At 41.6% G+C, this 15,833-nt stretch overlaps 1 protein-coding gene across 2 annotated transcripts in view; it reads right to left on the reverse strand.

Moving 5' to 3' along the window:
- The window catches only part of LOC120980842 (capping protein, Arp2/3 and myosin-I linker protein 3-like), a 1,329,972-nt gene that overhangs the window by 258,720 nt on the left and 1,055,419 nt on the right, over positions 1-15,833 (reverse strand). The gene's annotated exons all lie outside the window — the stretch shown is intronic.

The following is a 15,833-nucleotide window of genomic DNA, read 5'->3' on the forward strand; positions in this document are numbered from 1 at the left end:
TGAAGGAGGCACCTTTAAATACACAATGCAGACCAGCCATAGGCTAGGGAAGATAGAGGGCATGCACATGCTGCCTCATAAAAGGAGGAGAGACACATCTGCACATGCCCTAACATACAGTACAGGTGCTAGAAGGAGGATGATAGAGACTACATAGCTCAACCCGTGCCAGCATATATAACAGTTAAGCTACCCGCTGCCCCCGCTTGTCAGCATGGCACGAGGCAGTAAGAGGAGGTGAAGGAGCCTGACGCCCAAGCCTGCGTGTAGGGGCAGCAGCGCAGACACGGAGCACTGGGCTAACAGGCACAAATTAATTTATGCTATGAGTAAGAAGAACCAGTGCTACTAGATTCGAAACATGTCAGCTACATGAGTAGGGCTCTGTGTCAGGTACCTTATTTTAATGGACTTTTCAATAAATTATGATTTTTAATTGTTAGCTTGAATGCCGGAATTCCCCCTTTATTGGATACAAATCAATTTACTGTATACAGATTCATTATTAAGAGTGGGTTCACATCTGCGTTCTGGATTCCATTATGGCTTTCCGTTATTACATGGTTATAACGGAAAATAACGGAATCCATAAGACTGAAGGACGGATCCGTTATGCGGCCCATAGACTTGTATTATGACGTAATGCAAAACGGAAACCTTTAAAAGGCATTCCGTCTTAATAGAAGTCTATGGGAATCATAACGGATCCGTCCCTTTTCCGTTATGCAGAACGTAGAAAAAAGTCCTGTCTACAGGACTTTGTCTTCCGTCTTGCATAACGGGAACCAGACGGATCCGTTATGATTCCCATAGACTTCTATTAAGACGGATCAAAACGGAATGCCTCTTAAAGGCTTCCGTTTTGACTATCGTCTTATGGATTCTGTTATTTTCCGTTATAAACATGTTATAACGGAAAGCCATAACGGAATCCAGAACACAGATGTGAGCCCACCCTAATCTGTGCAACAGAGTTACATAACCTTTATTAGATACTTTTGAAAAGTGTCTAGCAAGTCACAAAAATCTGTTTGTTTTCCCAAAAGAACAGATGGTAAAGGTTGTGCAACACTGTGAAGTTGCAAAACAGGCCAGATCTATTTCTGCCATGCACTTTTTGTGCAAAATATTGGACTAAAGAATAGCATTTAAGAGGTATATGACTACTATAACATGTATGTCACTATGATTAATTTGGTGCATGATTAACAGCTAGGTGTAAATTTAACCTCTTCCTTACTTCCTTCTATTTATTTATTTTTTTCTCCCTTCTTCCAGAGAGCCATAACTTTTTATTTTTTCCTTCATATACAGTCAGGTCCATAAATATTGGGACATTGACACAATTCTAAAATTTTTGGCTCTATACACCAGAATGGATTTGAAATGAAATGAACAATATGTGCTTTAACTGCAGACTGTCAGCTTTAATTTGAGGGTATTTACATCCAAATCAGGTGAACAGTGTAGGAATTACAACAGTTTGCATATGTGCCTCCCACTTGTTAAGGGGCCAAAAGTAATGGGACATAATAATAATCATAAATCAAACTTTCACTTTTTAATACTTGGTTGCAAATCCTTTGCAGTCAATTACAGCCTGAAGTCCTGGAGTGTGCATAAATTTGAGGTGAAGAAATGAAAAAATAAAATAAAAAATCCAGATTCACAATTACGTTGTTTTAAATATGAATATTCTGGGAAGTGATGATGCTAATGATATTCATCTTTTTATATATATATTTTTTAATATGGGGAAAGGTGATTGGATTTTTTTTTTCAAATATTTGAATAACTTTTTTTATGCTTATCATCATCATAGAGGACTTTTACATGAGATTGTCTGCTTGCTTCTCCCATAGACTATAATGATTAACATTGCAGCGTATGGGAGACTCATTGTGTTCCTGCTTCTGAGTGGGTACCATCTTTAAAGACCCGACATCTACCATACATACACTCACCTAAAGAATTATTAGGAACACCATACTAATACGGTGTTGGACCCCCTTTTGCCTTCAGAACTGCCTTAATTCTACGTGGCATTGATTCAACAAGGTGCTGATAGAATTCTTTAGAAATGTTGGCCCATATTGATAGGATAGCATCTTGCAGTTGATGGAGATTTGAGGGATGCACATCCAGGGCACGAAGCTCCCGTTCCACCACATCCCAAAGATGCTCTATTGGGTTGAGATCTGGTGACTGTGGGGGCCATTTTAGTACAGTGAACTCATTGTCATGTTCAAGAAACCAATTTGAAATAATTCGAGCTTTGTGACATGGTGCATTATCCTGCTGGAAGTAGCCATCAGAGGATGGATACATGTTCTCATTCTGTTTACGCCAAATTCGGACTCTACCATTTGAATGTCTCAACAGAAATCGAGACTCATCAGACCAGGCAACATTTTTCCAGTCTTCAACAGTCCAATTTTAGTGAGCTCGTGCAAATTGTAGCCTCTTTTTCCTATTTGTAGTGGAGATGAGTGGTACCCGGTGGGGTCTTCTGCTTTTGTAGCCCATTCGCCTCAAGGTTGTCCATGTTGTGGCTTCACAAATGCTTTGCTGCATACCTCGGTTGTAACGAGTGGTTATTTCAGTCAACGTTGCTCTTCCATCAGCTTGAATCAGTCGGCCCATTCTCCTCTGACCTCTAGCATCCACAAGGCATTTTTGCCCACAGGACTGCCGCATACTGGATGTTTTTCCCTTTTCACACCATTCTTTGTAAACCCTAGAAATGGTTGTGCGTGAAAATCCCAGTAACTGAGCAGATTGTGAAATACTCAGACCGGCCCGTCTGGCACCAACAACCATGCCACGCTCAAAATTGCTTAAATCACCTTTCTTTCCCATTCTGACATTCAGTTTAGAGTTCAGGAGATTGTCTTGACCAGGACCACACCCCTAAATGCATTGAAGCAACTGCCATGTGATTGGTTGACTAGATAATTGCATTAATGAGAAATAGAACAGATGTTCCTAATAATTCTTTAGGTGAGTGTATATGGCAGATGCCGGAAAGGGGTTATGCTGCCTAACTAAAGACTGTATTAGTAATCTACTCTAATGTATTCTTTCCTGAGGACGACCATATTGGAGATGCACATTATTCCTATTTTGTGTGTTTAGACATTCTAGCCAGATGTGTATGCTTTATGGAATAGTTGATGCATGTGAGTGAATTGATGGTGATAATAAATTTGCATGAAATTCCTCTGATTTTAAACTGTTAGGATTTTTACATTCTTCAGCGTGTCTGTTTTAGGAGATTAGAAAGGGTTGAGAGTGCACTCCAGTGATATTGCAAGCCTAAGACACACTTTAACGGTTAATAGCGATTAAGGGGGAGGGTGGCATTTTGGGGTGGATGATGCTGCTTATGCAAGGGTGGGTTACTCAGTAACGGGATTCTGCCTCCCCCTGGATCAATGTTGTAGGATGGTATCCTGAACTGAATGGACATATGTCTTTTTTCACCTTTACAAACGTGTACTTTTGCACATTATTGAGGTTATGAACTGTCAATGAAGTACTGATCATTAAAAGCTTCTACAGTTAATAATTGTACAATAATTCTATTTTCCAGCATCACCATATGTTGCCACATCACATATGTTGCCACAGATATTGCACAATTGCACCTTTTTTCCCCCAAAAACATGTTGCTAAGCTTTTACAGTTAATAAGCACACAAGGTCACAAACTTACCTGTCTGGGCTCCAGCAGTGAAATATCAGCTTTGGTGCTGGGAGAGATGTGATGCTAAGCTGTGCCCCCTGGTGATGCGACAGCATCCTTAACAACAGGATGCAATGCTCTGTTTCTCCCTGCAGTGGGCGTGTGCTGGAGGAGGCTAGCAGTTGGCTGATTGCTCAGCTGCTCTATTCTTGTGTGCTATTGTTCTGACTAATTGAGCACAGAGTCATGATTGATCAGGTTCTGATCCTGGGACTCGATGCTCAATTTAAACCCCTTTTTGGCCATATACCAGGTAGGCTAGTTTGGGCTCACTAGCTAGGTTCCTTGTTCTTGGATTCATTTGGATTTGCTTGTGCTTTTGACCTCAGCTTGTCTTTTGACCGCTCTCTGTCTCACGTGATTTGTACTGTGCATCCCATCTGGTATTTCATCTCTACTTGTGTTTTGACTACTCTCTGTCTTTCGTTTTTTGTACTGCGTTGTCTGCCTGGTTTTGAACCATTTTTAATACGACTATCTCTTTGGGTTTTTTCTCCTGAGGTTTGTCTGTCTCTACCCCTTAGTAGCATAAGGACTGTTGACCAGTTGCGGTCTTGCTACCTAAGGCTTGAACTGCAAGTAGGTAGGGAAAGTGGTTGCATACAATAAGCAAATTTTTCTGCATCACTAGCAGTATATATTTTGCCTGTGGCGGCTGTTGGGGGAAGTGGGAAACTTGCATACGGAAAAGCTTTCCTTCTATGTCCTGTTTGTGTCATTTGTGTCAACTAGTCCCCTTGCACTGGGACTGATATGGCGATGTCCTGTCATTGATTAGAACTCATGACAGACTTTGCACTGTCTGGCTCCTGTATGACCTGCCTGAATTTCACAGGTTCCTCAGAATCTACAGGGTCTACCTCCTGCCTAACAAGCTAAGCAAATGTCAAGATGAGACTACCCATAGACCTAATGCCAGGAACTAACAACCACGTGGCTGTGCTACCCACTCTCTCTGCCTGAGTCGTAGGTCATGTCTGACTATGTTAAAGAGAACCTGGAAAGAGGCTTCATCCAGAAGTCCACCTCACCGGCAGGTACCAGTTTCTTTCTTTGTTAAGGAAAAGAACAGATCCCTTCAGCTGTGTATTGATTATCGTGGTCTGAATAAGATTACTGCAAAAGACAAAATACAGTGGTTAGAGAAGGGGAGAAAACCAGGATTTAATCCAGGTAGACTATGATACTAGATAAAGAAAATTCTGAAAGACATTGACTGGGGGGGGGGGGGGGGCGTAGCTAAAGGATCATGGGCCCTGGTGCAAGAGTTCAGATTGGGCCCCCCTTTCCTTAGTGCTTTGTGGCCAGGGGCAGGGAAACACATAGCCTTTGTGCTGCCTGAGGCAAAAACTGAAATGGCACCCCTCATGCCAAATTCCTGATCTACCCCCTTCCCTCCAGCCAGAGGTATAACTTGAACAGCATGCACTTTCTATAATACTGGTGTATTCCTATGCAGCACAAGGGTCTTTGGGCCCCCTTGGGCTCCTGGGCCCGGTAGCAACTGCTACCTCTGCAACCCCTATATCTACGCCCCTGCCCTCTGCCCTTAATCCCTGAGCCTTTTAATAGACTCCATGGAGCCAGGATGCTCACGAAGCTGGATCCCCATGGGCCTCACATTTTGATCCCAATCCATGAGGGGGACAAGTGGAAGACAGAATTTAATACCCTTGACGGCTATTACGATTATCTTACTATGCCCTTTGGACTGTGCAACGCTCCTGCTGGCTTACAGAAATGCATCAATGTCTTTCAGAATTTGCTTTATCTAGTATCATAGTCTACCTGGATTAAATCCTGTTTTTCTCCCCTTCTCTAACCACTCATTGTAAACTATTATTCTGGAGAAATTCAAGTTATATGCTAATTTTGAGAAGTGTCTGTTTGAGAAGACTATATCATCTACAACTATTCTAATCTATGCAAATTACTACAAGCAATTTATCCCTCACTTCTCCACTCCAACTGCTAAATCTGCATTTAAATCTCTTAAGCAGGACTTCACTACTGCCTCACTTTTGCATCACCTAGATATCTCAACTGTTTTTTGTTAGGAGACTCAGCTGTCTTCACCCAGAAAGTGGCCATCAGTAAGATGGTCACTTGTGTTTTTTTTCTCCAAGTCCTTTGGAGACATCTATAGAGAGCGCCTGCCATCCCTTTGTCATCTACAGACCACAAGAACTTGACTTCAGTCTGCTCAGCATCTCAACCCTCAACAGGCTCGATGGTTGCTGATTTAATTTTGTTGTCCATTTCCACCCAGACAAGAAGAATACCAAAGTCAATGTCCTTTCTTTCTTGTTTGACCCAGATCACTGAGTAATAGAGCCCCAGTTCATCAAAGATCCTGTCTGCATCATTTATGTTACTCCAGTTCAGGTTAAGGACATTCCGCCTGGCAAGATGTATGCCATTTGTAGAATAGCAAAGCTAGGTGGATTTGGCATTCAAGGTCGTGGGAATATTGGGTGACCACCATTTGGAGATGTAATAGAAACTGCAGAATGCTAAATCTACCAAGACAAACCCCCTCCCCACTCCTAAATAGGCCATAATAGTCAAGTTTGCCTTTCAGGGTCCTGGAAGAGCTGGTTTACTTGACTAATGTAAGGGTGACATTATATGGGCAGGAAGTACAGCTCCACAAGAATTGTAATCCAGCTTTTCAACACTAATGAATGTTATATTTGCCTAGACAGAAAGTGAGAAATCCCTCCTGCCTATATAGACAACTTGGTTCTGAGAAGGACTTCTTCTTTTCCGCCTCCCACCTTTCGCACTCTAGATTGGATATGTTTTTAATATTAAGCCAAGGCCTGTTTAGGGCTGAAAATAGCAAAATAGGTCTCATTTCATGGTCAGATCACCCCAAATTTGCAGAACCCACACACACTACCCCAGTTCATATTTGGCGTCTAAACAACTACATTTTAGAATATCCCGATTACTCTAACAGAATTACTAAAACACTAACTGAATTTTATTACTTTAATGCTCACTCTTCCCCTAATCAAGGCCTTTCTGATTGTAAAAACTAGAAAGAAAATAGACATATTAGGTATCACCACATCCATAACAACCAGCTGTACAAAATTATTTCAGGCCTGGTAATTAAAGGGTTAACAAAAAGTCCCCTTCTCTTTATAACTCTATGACCCTTAAATAATTAAGAGATGACCTTCATCAACTCTTAAAGTCCAACTATGATATTATTTGCATACAAATTGAGTTTATATCCAAGTACTGTATCATAAGAGAACTGGGGAAATCATTAACCTGCAAGATATTGCCCAATTCAGAACTTATTACTAAACCTATTATAACTTCAAAAATGATAACCTTACCTTCCAACTAGACATTAATAGCATGAATACATTTTTAGATAACTTGAATCTCCCAAGGCTTAATTTGAGTGATTTACAAAAATTATTTTCCCTCTTTATGATACCTGAGATTCTCACTGCTATTAAATCCCTAAAACGTGTACATCTACTGGCCAAGATGGTCTATCTAAAGACGATCTATCTAATGATTATTTAGAAAAAAATCTTCTCATATTCTTTCCCTTCATTTGCATTGCTGTTTGTCCAAGCAGCCGAAACTCAAGAATACATCGTTTATAAGGCTGAAAAAAGACATCTGTCCATCAGATCAGCCTGTTATCTTGCAAGTTGATCCAGAGGAAGGCAAAAAGACCCCTGTTCTGTCTTCATACATGTTCACACAGTGTGCAGTCTGACATTCAGCATAAACCATTCCTGTCTTCCAAATAAGAGGACTGTTCTTTGTAATTAGTGATGACGAGTGGCATAGGCAATATTCGAATACGCAATATTTCGCAAATTTTTGGTTGAATATTCGCCATAAATTCTAAAATTCGAGAATTTGTGATCTCCAGTTATTATTTACTTGATTGCGAAAATCAGCAATGTAATATATTTGCAATAAAAAATCACGATTAGAATATCCGCGATCAACACTAAGGGGTAGGCAACTTTCCTATTGGTTGCTAGGGATGTCGCTAAGTGCCGATTTTCGCAATAAATTTAAATATTCGCGATCAACACTATTTGTGAATACGAATATATAGCACAATATTCCAAATATTTGCGAATTCTCGAAGTGGCGATATTCGCGATTAAAATTTGCTATTCGAATATTCGCGCTCAACACTATTTGTAATTTAACTTGTTTGGTAAAACGACAAGAATACAAATGGCAAGTATAAAGTATAGATAGCATGTACTATAACATTTGCATTAACACTGAAGCACATGGTAAAATGGCTGCCTGTACATAAGATGACATGTCTAGCTAACAGTAGTAACAACTCCCTGAGTAACAATTACAACTAGCTGAACAGCTCTGCATAACACAATATCCCTGAAACAAAGGAAGATATCTCACCAGATATGCTTTTACAAGGATGGTGAAGTTTAAGAAGGAGATATGCAAAAGGACACCTCTGCTGATGTGTCCGGGAGACTGAAAGCTTCTCTCTCCCAGGATGCTTTGCACTCCCACAATGCAGTGCACCACCCACAATGCAGTATTCTTTGTAACAGGAAAAACAAAGTGTAATACAACTTAACACCACTATATGGTGCTACAACCACACTAAACACTTCAGAAATACCAAGACTGAGGCAGACGTGATCTGTAATGATTCTCTAACTCAGCTGGGTAGAACACTCCCTGTCTGGCGTCAACTACTAGGTTCTTCATTCTTAGCAACCCATTTTGGTCAATGATGGGATCAAGCTTCATTAATGCGCTATTCTTGTAGACTGTTTGATCTTTGCTGAGGTAGTCTATTTCCTTAGCATGACATTCACGTTGTATCGTTCAAATTATTATGTTCTTGGACCTTTCCAGATTAGCAGCAGTAAAGGCGTGTTTGCAGTGATGCCAACCTCTGCAGGGCTGTTGGCTCACAGGTAATGTCAACTTGTAAGACTGAGCTCTATGACCTACTTAGGCTATAGCACAAATGATAAACACCAATAATAAAGCCTCACGGGCGAGGAAATCCATAATGGAAAGGTCTGCAAAAGAACAAATAAATGCCCGCAGATAACAATAAACACCAATAATAAATGACTCACAGAAGTGAGTACCCGTGCAGAGCCAGCACGTATAGTAAAACGCCAAAAAAAGAGAAATAGGGCTCGCACTCAATAATATTATGAATATATAAATTTTATTAGTGTCTCCATATGAGACAAATCACAATAAAAACACAGAAAACAGTAGATGGTGGAAAATGAGCACACAAAATGACACAGAGCACAACTAATATCTGGAATGGCAAATAGATACAACCACAATGGGTATATAAAATGTAGCACAAATGTGCATGTGGGCCAAGTAGGATATCAGAAATACATATAATCAGGCACAGCTATAGAGGCTAAATAAGGGTATCATGTATAATAACCAAGATGTGCATATAAAGTGCATAGTGCAAATAATTCAAAGTGCATAGATAGCAGAAGCTGAGTAATTCATTGTAAAGCCATAGACAAAGTACCTGTGTAGTGCTTCAGCAACCCCGACGTACGTTTCACGCAAGGCTTCTTCAGGGGGAAGTGTGTATGGAGGGGGGACTGATAGGATGGCTTATATAGCCAAAAGGGTAGCTGATGAATAGGAGGCAGCTGCAGACACTTAGGGAGCAGAGACATGTGTGGCCACACAAGGAAGGGAGACGAGTGCGCTCCAAGCTGGAGCGCATCGCATCACTTCCGGTTCCTGTAGGTGAACCGCATGGTGGAACGCAAAGCGCTACTTCCGGGATATCGTTATGGTTATCACTGTGGGTATGTACTTCACATATGTATTTTTTATTTTTTATATATATGTTTTTTATATGTATATTTTTATATATTCTCTATGTATACTTTATATATTTTGTGTTATATACTTTTATATATTTCACTTATTAATATGCAGAATACTGTAGCGCTGTATGCGGTCTCCTCTGGGGCTGCTCTTCATTGTGTCATAGGATGTGTTATGTATTGTCATTTTACATTTTGGTCCAATACACTCTGTTTTGCTTTATAATATGAGTTCTATTTGCCCCCCTATGTTATAATTTGGCTCCACGGTTCTGTTGGAGCGTCTCAGGTCATAGTTCTCTGTATTCATTATTCCTGCCGAATCCCGGACGTAGCGCTTTGCGTTCCACCATGTGGTTCACCTACAGGAACCAGAAGTGATGCGATGCGCTCCAGCTTGGAGCGCACTCGTCTCCCTTCCTTGTGTGGCCACACATGTCTCTGCTCCCTAAGTGTCTGCAGCTGCCTCCTATTCATCAGCTACCCTTTTGGCTATATAAGCCATCCTATCAGTCCCCCCTCCATACACACTTCCCCCTGAAGAAGCCTTGCGTGAAACGTACGTCGGGGTTGCTGGAGCACTACACAGGTACTTTGTCTATGGCTTTACAATGAATTACTCAGCTTCTGCTATCTATGCACTTTGAATTATTTGCACTATGCACTTTATATGCACATCTTGGTTATTATACATGATACCCTTATTTAGCCTCTATAGCTGTGCCTGATTATATGTATTTCTGATATCCTACTTGGCCCACCTGCACATTTGTGCTATATTTTATATACCCATTGTGGTTGTATCTATTTGCCATTCCAGATATTAGTTGTGCTCCGTGTCATTTTGTGTGCTCATTTTCCACCATCTACTGTTTTCTGTGTTTTTATTGTGATTTGTCTCATATGGAGACACTAATAAAATTTATATATTCATAATATTATTGAGTGCGAGCCCTATTTCTCTTTTTTTGGCGTTTTACTATACGTGCTGGCTCTGCACGGGTACTCACTTCTGTGAGTCATTTATTATTGGTGTTTATTGTTATCTGCGGGCATTTATTTGTTCTTTTGCAGACCTTTCCATTATGGATTTCCTAGCCCGTGAGGCCTCCTCTAGGTCCCAGGCGAATGCTATTTTTAGCTGTGATGGTGAGAGCACGCAGGATGTTAACCATCTAAGGAATACACGTGATTTGAAGAGCTCTTTTAGAAATTTGTTGCATAAACGTCTCCGTATGTGGTGGAATAAGACGTCCATGGAACAGTATGTATCAAAAGATTTAATTCCACGGGGTCTCCGGGTCCAGGTGTTTCCATCCTATGGTCTTGAAGTGGAGCATTTAAATGCCAGATGGGAGGAAGCCTGTAATGTCTGTTCTAATACTTTTTTTAAATTACTGATATCAGCTAATGAGACCATGCTGAGTGCCTTGGATAAGGAGTTGACTACGATTGATGTCCAACTAAAGCTATCTTTATCCAGTCCTGAATTGGAGTCCTTTAAAAACGAAATGGAGACTAGCCATGATGCATGGGAAAAACTTATCAAGGACCGTAAGGCGAGCAAATTTCAGAGGGATCGTCAAGACTATGAACAGAAGCAGGTTTATCGATGGCAGCAATTTAAAACCATGCCCAGGAGCCGCAGTGCCTCTGTCTTTTCCTATACTTCAACTGATGCCGAAGGGGCACGAGGTGATTATGTGGCCACCCCCCGCTCTACGAGGTACGGGGGTAAACGGAAGGACACACCGAACCATCAAAAAATTTACAAAAGATATCGCACAGGTGATTCCGGCCCATCTAGAGCTCAGGTAATTAATCTTTCTGACACTGTTCTCACTGAGGCCCAACTTGAGGCCTTGAGTCTTGGTCTTAATTTCGTTCCGACAACTAAATTTGATGTTTTTACAGCGATAAAGGACCTGAACTTATTTGCAAGGAATCTAGTTTTTAAAAGGATTTTTCACAAAGATGGCAATTCTGCACCGTCCCCCCTGACTAATGAACAAAGAGCAATACAGGATTTATGTGATCTACTGGATGAACAGGATCCTCCTCCAGTAAGTAGGCTGCCGTATACGTTGATGCCCAGATCCAAGAAATTTCCCCCTATTTACATGTATCCCAACATTGACATCTTTGTGAAGCTGGTTACGGATGACTTGACCAAGGCATCCACCAAGTTTCAACATGGTAATATGGATGGTAACTTACGCTTAGCGGTTAAGCAATTAAGTGATATGAAAAACCTGGTAATTAAACCATCCGACAAAGGGGGCAATATAGTGGTCTGGCCTGTCACATTATACGAAAAGGAGGCTTTTCGTCAGTTGAAGAACCCAGTTTGCTACAAGAAACTCACTTTTAATCCTCTCAATTCCTTTTAGGACTCCTTGAATAAGATTTTACATTCGGCTTATGATCAAGGTACCATCAGTCAGAAGGAGTTCAGTTGTCTACTTGTGCCCTGCCCTACGATACCTACTTTTTACCTGCTACCTAAAGTGCACAAGCAGCTTCCCACCCCGCCAGGTCGCCCGATCGTCGCAGGTAATAACAACTTATGCAAACCAATATGTAAGCTGGTCGATCATGTGTTGCGACCTTTGGTTGAGAATCTCCCTTCTTACCTTAAAGATACTGGCGACATCTTGCGGAAGCTAAATGGTATACAACTAGAGGATGACATGCTCATCGTCACCTGCGACGTTGAATCACTGTACACTTCCATTAGCCATCAGGATGAGATGGCAGCAGTGTCGCAGTTTCTGGCCATGTCTGATGTCGAAGGTGATTATGCCACGTTCATTCTGCAAATTTTGGATTTTGCCCTTCGGCATAACTTTTTTGTTTTTAAGGGATCCTTCTACCTACAGCTCCAGGGAACGGCGATGGGGGCGGCCTGTGCGCCGTCCTATGCTAACCTTTTCCTGGGGCTGTGGGAGAGGGGTCTCTTTCTGACTGACCCCATTCCCTCTATTGACAGGGTATATATGTGGAATCGCTACATCGATGATGTTCTCATGATTTGGCAGGGCACGACTGGAGAACTGGACTCCTTCATGACTCACCTGAATCAGAATCAGCTCAATATCCACCTTGCCTATAAATCCGGTCGAAGAGATATGGATTTTCTGGACGTTCTTCTACAGGTAGATCATCAAGGCTTTATTTACACTGATCTGCACCGTAAACCCACTTCAGTGAATAGTTTATTACACGCCGGCTCTGCACATCCACGGAGACTGATTGAAGGGATCCCTACGGGCCAATTTCTGCGACTAAGACGCATATGCTCTAACGACGATCTGTTTGAAAAGCGTGCCCAGGAGTTGACCAATAGATTCAGAGAGAGAGGCTATACCGAATCCTCTCTGAAGAAAGGCTATTTCAGAGCCAAACGATCTGGGAGGGAGGACCTTTTACAACAGCGTCCGAAGACAAAGAAATCCCAGAACAACATGGTACGCTTCATCACTACCTATAATTCAGGTCATAATGCAGTACTGCAATCATTAAACACACATTGGAATATCTTGTGTATGGACCCCATCTTGAAACAGCACTTACTTCCGAGGCCATCCTTAACCTTTTGACGTGAGAGGAATATACGGGATGTTTTAGTCCACAGCCACCACCAGGCTGCCACCCCCTCACGCATATTTGGATCCAAGGGTCCTAAATGGGGTTGCCGCCCCTGCGGTAATTGTGTGGCATGTGCTAACATCCTTACTACCACCTCCTTTACTGATTCCGCTGGACAGAAGATCTATCAAATTACACAAACCATCACCTGCAACACCACCGGGGTGGTCTACGTTGCCAGTTGCCCCTGCGGGCTTCTATATGTTGGTCTCACATCACGAGAACTGAGGCGTCGTACGAGGGAACATGTGCTGGGGATACAGTCAGCTGCGACTGAGGAAGATGACACTGCCCTAAAGACCATCCCTCGCCATTTCAAGATATACCATGCTAGTGATAGCTCTTTGCTTCAGGTAAGAGGGATCGACAGGGTTTTTGCGGGCAGCAGGGGTGGCAATTGGAAACGCCTCTTGGCCCAACGTGAGGCTAAGTGGATTTTCCAATTACACACTGTTACCCCCCATGGTTTAAATGAGGGTTTAAGCTTTGCCCCCTTCCTGCCGTAATACTTTGGGGCCACATCCTTGGCCTGTATTCGATCTCTCTCTTTCTACTCTTTTCTATTTTGAGCTCTAAATTTGGTTGTATTTTTGTGTTCCTTTAGATAGATATACATATTCTGTGTGTGTGTGTCTGCCCATGAGTGTTTTCCTTGTCTGTTCGCAGGCATGCCTCCACCTTTGGGTGCTTTTAGGTTTAATACTACATTTTTGAGGGCTGCCTCTCTTTGGACTGTCTCCATTATTTTATTATGTATTTTATTTGTCTTTCCCGTAGAGGGATTTTTAATTATGTCTTTCTTGTGTCAGCTATTTAGGTGTGGTTGCCATCGATACTCGGGATTCTGCGCCCCTTTCTCCCCTTCTCTATCCAGGCCCATCGCCGTTGAGGATCCTACAGATGTATTTACGTCTTGGTTCAATTGACCATGATTTCACTTTATGGTGTATTTGTAAGCATATTATACTTTTCACATGTATTGGCTTATTACGTTTTTGCCCGTACTGCATTTTAAAACCTTATCTCCATTAATGTAGGTTATTTATCTATATACATTTATGCACTTGTTTGTGTCTGTGTGCGTGTGCACTCACGTGCGCATATGTGTCAGCCTCCTTTGCGCCCGTGCGTCCACACGCACCCACACACATCTTAACACTTTTCTTCCCTATATGTACAGCTGGGTCTGTACCTTATTCACTTTGGACATTTATATGTATATATATCGTTATGGTTATTACTGTGGGTATGTACTTCACATATGTATTTTTTATTTTTTATATATATATTTTTTATATGTATATTTTTATATATTCTCTATGTATACTTTATATATTTTGTGTTATATACTTTTATATATTTCACTTATTAATATGCAGAATACTGTAGCGCTGTATGCGGTCTCCTCTGGGGCTGCTCTTCATTGTGTCATAGGATGTGTTATGTATTGTCATTTTACATTTTGGTCCAATACACTCTGTTTTGCTTTATAATATGAGTTCTATTTGCCCCCCTATGTTATAATTTGGCTCCACGGTTCTGTTGGAGCGTCTCAGGTCATAGTTCTCTGTATTCATTATTCCTGCCGAATCCCGGAAGTAGCGCTTTGCGTTCCACCATGTGGTTCACCTACAGGAACCAGAAGTGATGCGATGCGCTCCAGCTTGGAGCGCACTCGTCTCCCTTCCTTGTGTGGCCACACATGTCTCTGCTCCCTAAGTGTCTGCAGCTGCCTCCTATTCATCAGCTACCCTTTTGGCTATATAAGCCATCCTATCAGTCCCCCCTCCATACACACTTCCCCCTGAAGAAGCCTTGCGTGAAACGTACGTCGGGGTTGCTGGAGCACTACACAGGTACTTTGTCTATGGCTTTACAATGAATTACTCAGCTTCTGCTATCTATGCACTTTGAATTATTTGCACTATGCACTTTATATGCACATCTTGGTTATTATACATGATACCCTTATTTAGCCTCTATAGCTGTGCCTGATTATATGTATTTCTGATATCCTACTTGGCCCACATGCACATTTGTGCTATATTTTATATACCCATTGTGGTTATATCTATTTGCCATTCCAGATATTAGTTGTGCTCCGTGTCATTTTGTGTGCTCATTTTCCACCATCTACTGTTTTCTGTGTTTTTATTGTGATTTGTCTCATATGGAGACACTAATAAAATTTATATATTCATAATATTATTGAGTGCGAGCCCTATTTCTCTTTTTTTGGCGTTTTATTATAGCACAAATGAGCAACATCCAGGTGGAGAACCTGTCGAAACGATGGGATTTGAGTTGGTGGTCCGAAGTGACCACACGTAGAACAGATACTTCAGGCCGGATCTCTTCATCAGCATCTGGGTCTACCAATTCAAAAGTGTCGGATAAGATACTGCAAGATGCTGAACAGTACAGGAATGCAGGACCCGTAAACCATGTTGTGACTTCTTGATTATGCTCTGTAGGCACGTAGTGCCACTCTTTTAGGACAAGTGGATCTCCTGATCCTTAGCACCCGATTGCTGACATAGACATAAAAGCATCTGGTTTCGTTGCAAATATATCCTAGGACTACCTTGCTGTCCG

This window comes from Bufo bufo, chromosome 10 (genome assembly GCF_905171765.1).
Source record: "Bufo bufo chromosome 10, aBufBuf1.1, whole genome shotgun sequence".
Classification (NCBI taxonomy): Eukaryota; Metazoa; Chordata; class Amphibia; order Anura; family Bufonidae; genus Bufo; species Bufo bufo.